The sequence below is a fragment of the Carlito syrichta genome, unplaced genomic scaffold (genome assembly GCF_000164805.1).
Source record: "Carlito syrichta isolate Samal-C Ts95f unplaced genomic scaffold, Tarsius_syrichta-2.0.1 Scaffold255670, whole genome shotgun sequence".
Taxonomy (NCBI): Eukaryota; Metazoa; Chordata; class Mammalia; order Primates; family Tarsiidae; genus Carlito; species Carlito syrichta.
The window spans coordinates 53878-63760 of NW_007199766.1; the positions used below are offsets into that span (position 1 = coordinate 53878).

Below are 9883 nucleotides of genomic sequence, written 5' to 3' on the forward strand. Positions count from 1 at the left end.
TCCACTCACCTCAGCCTCCCAAGGGTGCGGGATTACAGGCTGAGCCACCGAGCCCAGCTTAACCCAAATGTTTTTAAGGCACCCTTGAAGAAAGTTGATGTGATTAACCATGCCTTTGGGAGGCTGAGGTGAGTGGATTGCCTGAACCAGTGGGTTCGAGACCTGCCTTGGCAACTTGGGGAGACCTCATCTCTACAATAAATCAAAAATTAGCCAGGCGTGGTAGCGCACACCTGTTGTTCCAGCTACTTGAAAAACTAAGGTGGAAGGATCACCGGAGCCCAGCAGGTCGGGGCTGCGGTGGCCGGGAGTGGCCACTGCACTCCAGTCTAGGTGACAGAGTGAGACTCCAACTCAAAAAATATAAAAATAAAATAAATAAAATAGAGAGTGCTTCTTGTCAAAATGAAACCGCTCTAATTTTTTTTATGACAAATTACCAACTTTTCTTTGATAACAGGAATCTGAAACTCATTTGTGGACAGCAGAAATTCCCAGAAAACATTTTACAAAGGAAAGCCATGAAATCCTTAATATGAAATAGGGATTGTGTTTTAAAACTGTCCTCACCTAGAAAAACCAGGTTTCTGTGGTTCTCTAACATCACATTCCTGTACAATATCTGCTGAGTGGGGTCCAGGAATACCAACTCCTCTTGAGAGAATTCTATGGCCACATCCCTGAATGTCAACAGCCTCTGAAAATAGCAACCACAAAACATATTTACCAAGTGACCATGGCTTCTAGGTAAATCCAGAGTGAAGAGAACAGGGTTCAGGTGATACAACAACTAGAATTATGCAATAAGATAATTTGTAACACAGAAATATTCTCTAATGCATTAAGTCTGAGAATTTCAAATAAAATCCACTCAGCCAGTGTGGACACTCCGCTCTTGTGACTGATACAGCATAAATTTGGACACCAACATAGGCACATACATTTTTCAATGAGATATTTACATCACACAGAATAATTTGCATATACTGCTTGGGTAGAAAATTCCCAGTGAATTGTAAGGTCCTCATGAAGTTTTATATGTACAACAATGAATTGAACTTTTTTTAATGTAATTTTGATTCAGGGGACACAGGGTTAGTTTGAGGTTCTACAGTTTTTTTTCAGTTGGTGGGTCTAATTCTTGCCCATGCTAGGGTGAAGTGGCATATCACAGCTCATTGCAGTCTCTATCTCCTGGGTAAAAAATTCTCCATAGCCTCCCAAGTAGTTGGGACAAATTGTTATCAGGTGCCAAGGGACACAGGTACAACACAAAATCCATGCTGAGATCTTATTGGCCACAAGATATAGTAATTTATTATTATTTTTTGCGATGAGTCTCATTCTTGTTGCCTAGGCTGGAGTGCAGAGGTACGCTCATGGCCACTTCAGTGTTGACCCACTGTACTTAGGTGATCCTTCCGCCTCAGCCTTCCAAATAGCTGGAACTACAGATGTACACATCCATGCCTGGCTAGTTTTTATGATTTATTGTAGAGATGAGGTCTCATAAGTTGCCCAGGCTGGTCTCAAACCCAGCATCAGGCAATTCTCTTGTCTTAGCTTCCCAAAATTCTGAGATTACTGGCTGACCCACCACACCTGACCAATATAGTAACTTGTAGACTCAGTTTAATAATAAAGAAACATGTTGTATGCAGAAATCAGCCTACAGGTATTTCCCATAGCAAGCAATCTCCAAAAGTATATTTATATTGCTTGTTTTTAGCATCCCAGAGAACAAGTGTCTTCTAATTATTCTTTTCCAGAATTTCCTGCGTTATTCTGGATAGTAACTGCCACCCTGTTTAATGTGCATTTTATTAACCATGTTCTCCATGGAGCAGATGGAGCATCCAGACAGAACTTTAATCGTACTTGTTTTGGCTGGGCACTTGGCTCATGCCTATAAATTCAGCACTTTGGGAGGTGCATGTACTACCTCAACCCATGGGTGTGAGACCAGACTGGGCAACTTGAGACCTCGTCCCTACAATAAATCAAAAAATTAGTTGGGCATGGTTGTTCATGCCTGTAGTTCCAGCTACTTGGAAGGCTGAGGCTGATAGATCAACTGAGCCCACTGTTGTGGCTATAAGTGTGCCTAAACACTTCAGTCTGGGTGACAGAGGAGACTCCAACTCAAAAAAAAAAAAAAAGATAAAAAACACTACATGTTCCCATCCTTAACTAGGATCTGAAGATCTACCATCACCAGTGGGAATCTTAGGTATCCGTGCCTTCCCATGTTACCCAGTCACAAGGGAACATTTTGAATACTGCAGGTCATAGATTCATGGTGAGAATAGTTCATGGCATCTAAGCAGTATGGAAGAAGAGGATGGAGGAAGCCATGTAGCAGTGTCTGACAGACCCACTGAAAATAACAGGAAGGACAAAAATAATTGAAACAGATTTATTAGGCAGGACCATCACAAGGACAGCAGGAACCTTTGCAATTTTTAAACACAGACATTTTTCTGTCCTGGGCACATTTACCTGAGAACCAGCCATTTTTTTCTTTTCCTCCTACTTCTCTGGGATTTCTTCTTAGGTGAGATTATCGAATCAAGTCACACCTACATTTTGAAAATATGCCTTTATTAATTTTAAAATTACATTGAATGTATTTATTTTTAATCAGTCTTACCACACTCTTGGGAGTCCCAACACTTAGTCTTCCAAGTGCCTGAGGTTCCTTCTGATTTGTGGATTCTTCCACTATCTCCCTGAGGTGGGATTACCTTGTCCTTTGGGATAGTTTTACTTCCTTCCCAAGTGTAAGATCATCAAGAGGACAGAAATCATTTCTGCCTTGTCCCTTCAACAACAGTGACGTGTCTAAATGTGCCCAGTAACCAGTTGCCAATCTAAAATTGATTTCTTGAAAATTACTAACTTTAAAAAATAAAAACGGGTTGGGTGTGGTTGCTCATTCCTATAATCCCAGCACTTTGGGAAGCCAACATGAGAGGACTGCCTGGGCCCATGGGCTCGAGACCAGCTTGGACAACTTGGCGAGACCTCATCTCTACAATAAATCAAAAAATTAGCCTGGCATGGTGGTATGTGCCTGTAGTTCCAAGTACTTGGAAGGCTGAGGCAGAAGGATCACCTGAACCCAGCAGGTCGAGGCTGTGATAGACATGAGATTGCTACTGCACTCCAGCATGGATGAGAGTGAGATTCCAACTAAAAAACAAAAACCACTTAGAGTTAATCAACCACAAATGGGACAGTCAACTATCAAACGTCTGATAAAACGTCCGTTTTAGACTGAGGAGGGATCTCTGGCATATTGTGAGCTTTCACACAGATAAAATATTTTTGAGATGTTGGCAAGATAAAGTAGGTACAAGTATGCAGCTCTCCAGACTAACTGGGAAAGTGGGAGTAAAGGCACTAACTCTATTTTGTTAAATAAAGGAACAAGGAGACTGTGAACCAAGGAAAAAGAGATTCACCACTTTCCAGGACTCTTCTCATTGCCCAAATGGCTTCAGGTCTAAGCAACCTCTTGGTCTTGCTCCCCCTCTGCCCCCCAGCCTGAATAAACATCAAAAAAAAGCACACACGACCCAAGAGGGGTCTTTAGGACACCGACCCCTCATCTTCTTGCATTTTTATGTCCTTCCTCAATAAAATCAGAGACCCTGCTCCAGCTTCTTGCGTTGACTTACTATCTTGCTACAAGCAGAACAGGGTTTGCCCCTGATGACACCAACTGCCAAGGACCCTGATGACATACCCTGGGAATGTCCACCTGGATAGTCCAAGTCAGGAGAGGGCCAAGCTGTCACCCACCAGCAATTGCCTATGTTCGGCTTCCCCTTGCCCTTTCTCAAAGCCTTTCCCCCCAGGCTCTCCAGGGACTCCACAACATGAGATCTGGCTGGGACTTCTGAACTCACAATTCATTGTTGACCCAAGGGAACCCCTTAGGCTGTGATGCAGCCTCCGCTTAACCTTGGGGAGGAGAGAGCCGACAGTGCCTGGACCAGTCTCCCCCTCCTCCCATGGGCCTCCCACGCGGGTCGGATCCTCCCCACGTCCCTCCCGAGTCCCGAACTCCTGGAGAGTGGGGCTGTTTGGAGAGGGTTAGGTGGGTGAGGTCTCCGCTGGGAAAGGACACCAGGGTCCCAGCCCAGCCCCACCCTGCGCCGAGGGGACCAGGCCGAGACACCCGCGGGCACGGGTCCAGGCTCAGAGCTGAGGTGTGAGCCGGTCCTTCACAGTCGCGTCATCTGGGTCCATCCCCGCTTCCCCTCTCCCACCCGCTCGAATACTCATCATCTGCTGTATTCCGGGTGTCCAGGCGTCCTCCCTACGGACTCCCAGGACCTGCTGGCCACAGGGCAACAGTGACTGAATTGAAAACACACAGCTCTCTCGAGACGATTCTGCACTTCCGCAGTGCAAGATACAAAGAGCATGGCCAGCGCACAGAAGCCAACCTCTCACTTCCGGCTATGCTCTGATTGGACAGTTTCCGAGTCAGCATCACTGATTGGATGAGGCTCCGGATCCCACCTCTCTGATCTTGATTGACGGGAGATGCGATCAAACGGGGTTGCAGGAGGCAAGAAAAGCACGTTTTTACTTGCAGGATTTAAAGGCTGAGTTGCCTCCCTGTACCGATGTTGGAGTGAGGAGTGGAATGTGCAGTCATTCCAGGCACATGCTGGGAACTCTGGCATCTGAATGACTCCTGGTCGGCTGGTCTCTGTGCTGCCAGACAACAATCCCAGCATGTTGGGAACTCTGGCACAGGAATGGCGCCTGATGGATGAGCCGCTGGTCTGCAGAACTCCATTACAGTATGCGCTGACTGCAGGCGGAAAGAGGGACCGGGTGGTGCGCCTCTTCCCATCAAAGTCCTGCTGGCTGCTGACATCCTGCCACGATGTCACCACGGGGATTGAGCTTGGAAAGGATAATGAGGGACATGACCGGATGGGCAGTGGTGGCGACACGGTGACGTTCCAATGCACCTGTTCCTGGCTCACGTTGGGTGGGCTTACCCCCCCGCATCTCTGCACAGCTCAGAATCTTCTCCATCGGCACCAAGGTCGTTCCAGACCACTAGCCTCCTCCTCATCCCAGGGGCCACCTGCTTCCTAAACCACTTGGTGATAGGTTGATGTCCAAGGCACTGCCCACTGTTAAGCGTCCTACTGCTCTCTCCAGCCAGAGTCCAGTCCAGCCACTTTGGGAAAAATCCCCATCCAGATCCCACCACAGCTTCATTGTTTTGCCAGGGGTTGCAGGATGCGGCTGCCCGGAAATGGCAACATCATTGACGCCTTACTTGTGGAAGTGGATTTTGAGGCGTGAGGGAGAGTAATTATGGGGTCTTTTGGAATCTTGTAAGAGCAAAGGAAACCTGGCTCGGTGGCTCAGCCTGTAATCCCACGCCTTTGGGAGGCTGAGATGAGTGGATTGCCTCAGCCCGCAGGTTCAAAACCCGCCTGGGCAACTTGGCAAGACCTCATCTCTACAATAATTAAAATTAAAAAAAAAAATAGCCGGACGTGGTAGCACGTGCCTGTAGTTCCAGCTACTTGGAAGGCTGAGGCGGGAAGGATCGCTGGAGCCCAGCAGCTGGTCGAGGCTGAGGTGGCCGGGAGCGGTCACGGCACTCCAGTCTAGGCGACTGAGTGAGACTCCAACTCAAAAAAAAAAAAAAAAAGAGCAAAGGAAAATCCCACTCCCAGGCACGTGTCAAGCGGATCTTGTGTGTGTGTGTGTGTGTGTGTGTGTGTGTGTGTGTGTGTGTGTGTGTGTGTTGGAGCCTCACTCTATTGTCTAGGATGGAGGACAAGGTCACAATCACAGCCACTGCGGTCTTGATCTGCTGGTCTCCGGCAATCCTTCTGCCTCAGCCTTCCAAGTAGCTGGAACTACGGGCATGCGCCCCCACGCCTGGCTAATTTTTAGATTTATTGTAGAGATGTGGTCTCGTCAAGTTGCCCAGGCAGGTCTCAAACCTTGAGCTCTGGCAATCCTCTCACCTCGGCCTCCCAAAGTGCTGGGATTATAGGCGTGAGCCACCCCAACTGGCCTAGTGGGCCATTTTTACCAACCCATTTCAGTGGACGTGAAGCCAAATTTAAGTTGATGGTGTGGTCCAGGCATCTTACACTTAAAATCATCAGACTCATTTCAACTGAGGCCTGACTGGACATTGTGTCAGAGACACAATCCCTCAGGAACTGATGATGACCCTGCTTTGGGATGGCAACTTTCAAGGTTTGGGGCACTTGGAAGCATTTGAAAACTATCAATTTAGCACCTCTGTATTGAATGAAAGTTTTCTCATCCTCAGCAGTGAAGGATCCACCTACCTCCCTGGGACCAATCTGCAGAATTTTTGTCTAAAAAATGGAAAGCTTTGGGAGAATTTCTGCCTCCATGTAGCCTCCTAAAGTTGATGTTCCTGAATTCCCATGATCTCAGAAACAAGTCTTTTGATTCCCAGTGAACCAGCTTTCATGTCGTTATAGGTAATGTGTAAACCTGTGTGTAAATCTACATTAAAAATTAAACGTGGTTTATATCACATGTTCCAATGGGTTTTATTTGTGATTCCAAAATATGCAATACTGTCAGCAAACTTAAAAACATGATCATGGAAATGAGATCCTATTATGATAATTTGTGAAGAATTTACCCCTATAGGATTTATTACATGTGAGCTCATCAGCACCTTTGTAAAAAAAAAAAAAAAGAGGGGAGGGGATGTATGGCATCTATGAACATGGCAAAATGAAGAATTATAGGAAAACCACAGCACAACACTAGCAATTTTTCTATTTTAAATAGGGCCTGTGAGGGCAGTCTGTGAAGTCAAGGGCATACAACCATCCTCCATTGCTCAGTCTTCTCATTCTACTCCTCCTATCTTGTCTTTAGTTGAGGGTTTATTTATTTATTCATTTTGAGTTGGAGTCTCACTCTACTGCCTAGACTGGGGTGCAGTGACATGCTCAAAGCCACCCCAGAGTCAACCTGCTGGCTCTGGTGATCCTTCCACCTCAGCCTCCCAAGTAGCTGCAACTAGATGTGCAAGTTACCAAGCATGGCTTTTTTTTTCTTTGTTGGAGAGATGAGGTCTCGCCAAGTTGCCCAGGCTGATCTTAAACCTGTGGGCTCAGGTAATCCACTGTCTCGGACTTCCAAAGTCCTGGGATTACAAGCTGAGTCACCAAGCCCATCCTATTGAGGAGTTTTTATTACACTTACACAAAGTCTTGTATAAGGGTGTTGTAACATAAAGGTGCATCTTCAAATGGGGATTTGAGGAGAGAGAGTCTTGTGATGTCTGCTCATATGCACTGCTGTTGGACAGTTGGTCTCAAATACATAATTTCTTGTGTCACTAGAAATCTGATACTATTTTATTTATTTATTTATTTATTTATTTATTTATTTATTTTGAGTTGGAGTCTTATTCTGTCACCCAGACTGGAATACAGTGGCCATTCCCAGCCACCACAGCCTCGACCTGCTGGGCTCCAGAGATCCTTCCGCCTCAGCCTTCCAAGTAGCTGGAACTACAGATGCATGCTACCATGCCCAGCTAATTTTTGATTTATTGTAGAGATGAGGTCTTCTAAGGTGCCCAGGCAGGTCTCGAACCCACGGGCTCAGGCAATTCACTCACCTCGGCCTCCCAAAGTGCTGGGATTACAGGCTGAGCCACCGAGCCCGGCTGATACTATTTTTTAAATGAGATGGACACTTAACTACATGTGGTGGCTCAAGCCTGTAATCCCAGCAGTTTGGGAAGCTGAGGTGAGAGGTTTGCCAGAGCTCAGGTTTCACGACGAGCCTGGGCAACTTGACAAGGCCTCATGTCTGCAAAAAATTAGTTGGGTATGGTAGTGTGCCAGTAGTTCCGGCTATATGGCAGGTTGAGGTGGAAGGATCATCTGAGCCCAGCAGATAGAATCTCTGGTGGCTATCAGCATGCCCCTGCACTTAAGTCTGGATGACAGAGTGAGACTCCCACAGTCCCCCCACAAAAAAATATGAATACTTGCAGTAACAGACATTTTAAAATATCTCAGTGAATTTAACTCTCCCAACCCCTTGATGAAATAGGCCTGCAATCCTCATTTTACTGGTAAGGAAAGTGAATACTTAGGTTGAGTTGCTTCATAAATGTCACACAAATTTTTCTGATGCATTTCAAAACTTAACCTTGAATCTTCCTCTAAATTGTGTATTCTTATTGCATATTCTTCTTTGGCTCTCTGACTACGTCCCAAGGGTAAATGTCTCATTCTAGGTCCATTTTCTACTTTATGATAGAGAAATTGCACAAATAGGTGGGGACTGGAAGTCGCTGACACTAGACTTTCCGTGTCCTCTGTCTTACCCTTAGCTGGGGTTAGGTTTTCTGAGTGACCTGCAACTGTCATAGATCCTGCAACTCCTCACCTGGAACATTTGTTATGTACAGATAATCCTCAAGTTTGCAGCTGAACTTTCTTTGCCCCAATTATTCTTCTCAGCTTTATCTCACAGGTTGGTGTACTACACTAAAACACAATGCAAATATTGATAAAAATAAAATTATTGCCCTCCCAGCAAAAGGTATCAACATTCTTTATTTTCTAATTTTATAAGATACATGTTCTAAGTAAAAGCCAAATAATGCAGATCTCCATGAAATGAAAGTCTTTTCTTGCATCCCTTCCCTCCAAACTCATTTTCTTCTTAGGAGGAATTATTTTTACAATGATGGGGCTTACTTTTCTGAATGCTTTTTATAACTGTATAAATACTTATAAAGTTTTTATTAACATAAATTATTCCAAACTATATTTTCTTTTACATTTTGCTCTTTCTTGGGCTATGTATTGTTGACATATTTTTGTATCAGTTCACATGATTCTAACTTGCTATTTTAAAGTGTACACTGAAGAATTGGTGCATTCTATTCTATTATTTGTTTAACTGTTCATTCCTTGATAAAAATTTAGGTTATTTTTAGTTTCACGATTATAAAAAAAAAATGCTGCAGTGAGATTCTCGTACATAATTTTCTTTTTTTATTTTTTTGAGTTGGAGTCTCACTCTGTCACCCAGACTGGAGTGCAGTGGCCCCTCCCAGCCACTGCAGCCTCGACCTGCTGGGCTCCGGCGATCCTTCCGCCTCTGCCTTCCAAGTAGCTGGAACTACAGTCACGTGCTACAACGCCCGGCTACTTTTTTGATTTCTTATAGAGATGAGGTCTCACCAAGTTGCCCGGGCGGGTCTCGAACCCGCGGGCTCAAGCAATCCACTCACCTCAGCCTCCCAAGGTGCAGGATTACAGGTTGAGCCACCGAGCCCAGCTGTAATTTTCTACACTAATATCTAACTGTTCAACTTGCCTTGCTTTCCTTTTGTCAATATTTCACATTTTTAAAATTTATTTTGTGAAAATTATTTTTTGATTTATAAGTAAATTAATTTTGACACTGGATAAGGTAACATGATGAAACTGAATTCAAGGTTGCATCTCTGTATTCTGGCAGAAAAGCATGGAATCTAGTCAGTATTGCTTGTTTCATTAGTTTTAACAGTCAATATATTCATAGAAATTAAAATTTAAATATTGGAATTGTTTCTATCCTTTTTGTTCAAAAAGGTATGAATTTATTGTATTTTTAACAATCTGGCTCCAGGGACTATTGATTCAGCATCAGAGAGAATAGAAAAATATTGTTGTATCTTTTTATAGTCAGCTGTAGGCACCATCTGACATAGATCAGAGAATTTAACAGTGGTTCCATAGATGGATGGATAGAATAAAAAATTCAAAGTAATCATGATATCTACAATTATGATTCTTTTTTTATTTTAAAGATGTGGGGTACAATTCAGGGTTAAGTA

The 9883-nt window shown here is 44.4% G+C and overlaps 1 long non-coding RNA gene across 1 annotated transcript in view; it reads right to left on the reverse strand.

Annotated features, from left to right (window-relative positions):
- Positions 1 to 2580, reverse strand: part of LOC103253872 — a 3374-nt gene extending 794 nt beyond the window's left edge. The window contains exons 1-2 of the long non-coding RNA XR_503914.1: positions 2500 to 2580; positions 571 to 697 (exon numbers count right to left, since the gene is read on the reverse strand). This is a non-coding gene — a long non-coding RNA (uncharacterized LOC103253872). The remainder of the gene's footprint in view (positions 1 to 570; positions 698 to 2499) is intronic.
- Between the last annotated feature and the right edge of the window lie 7303 nt (positions 2581 to 9883).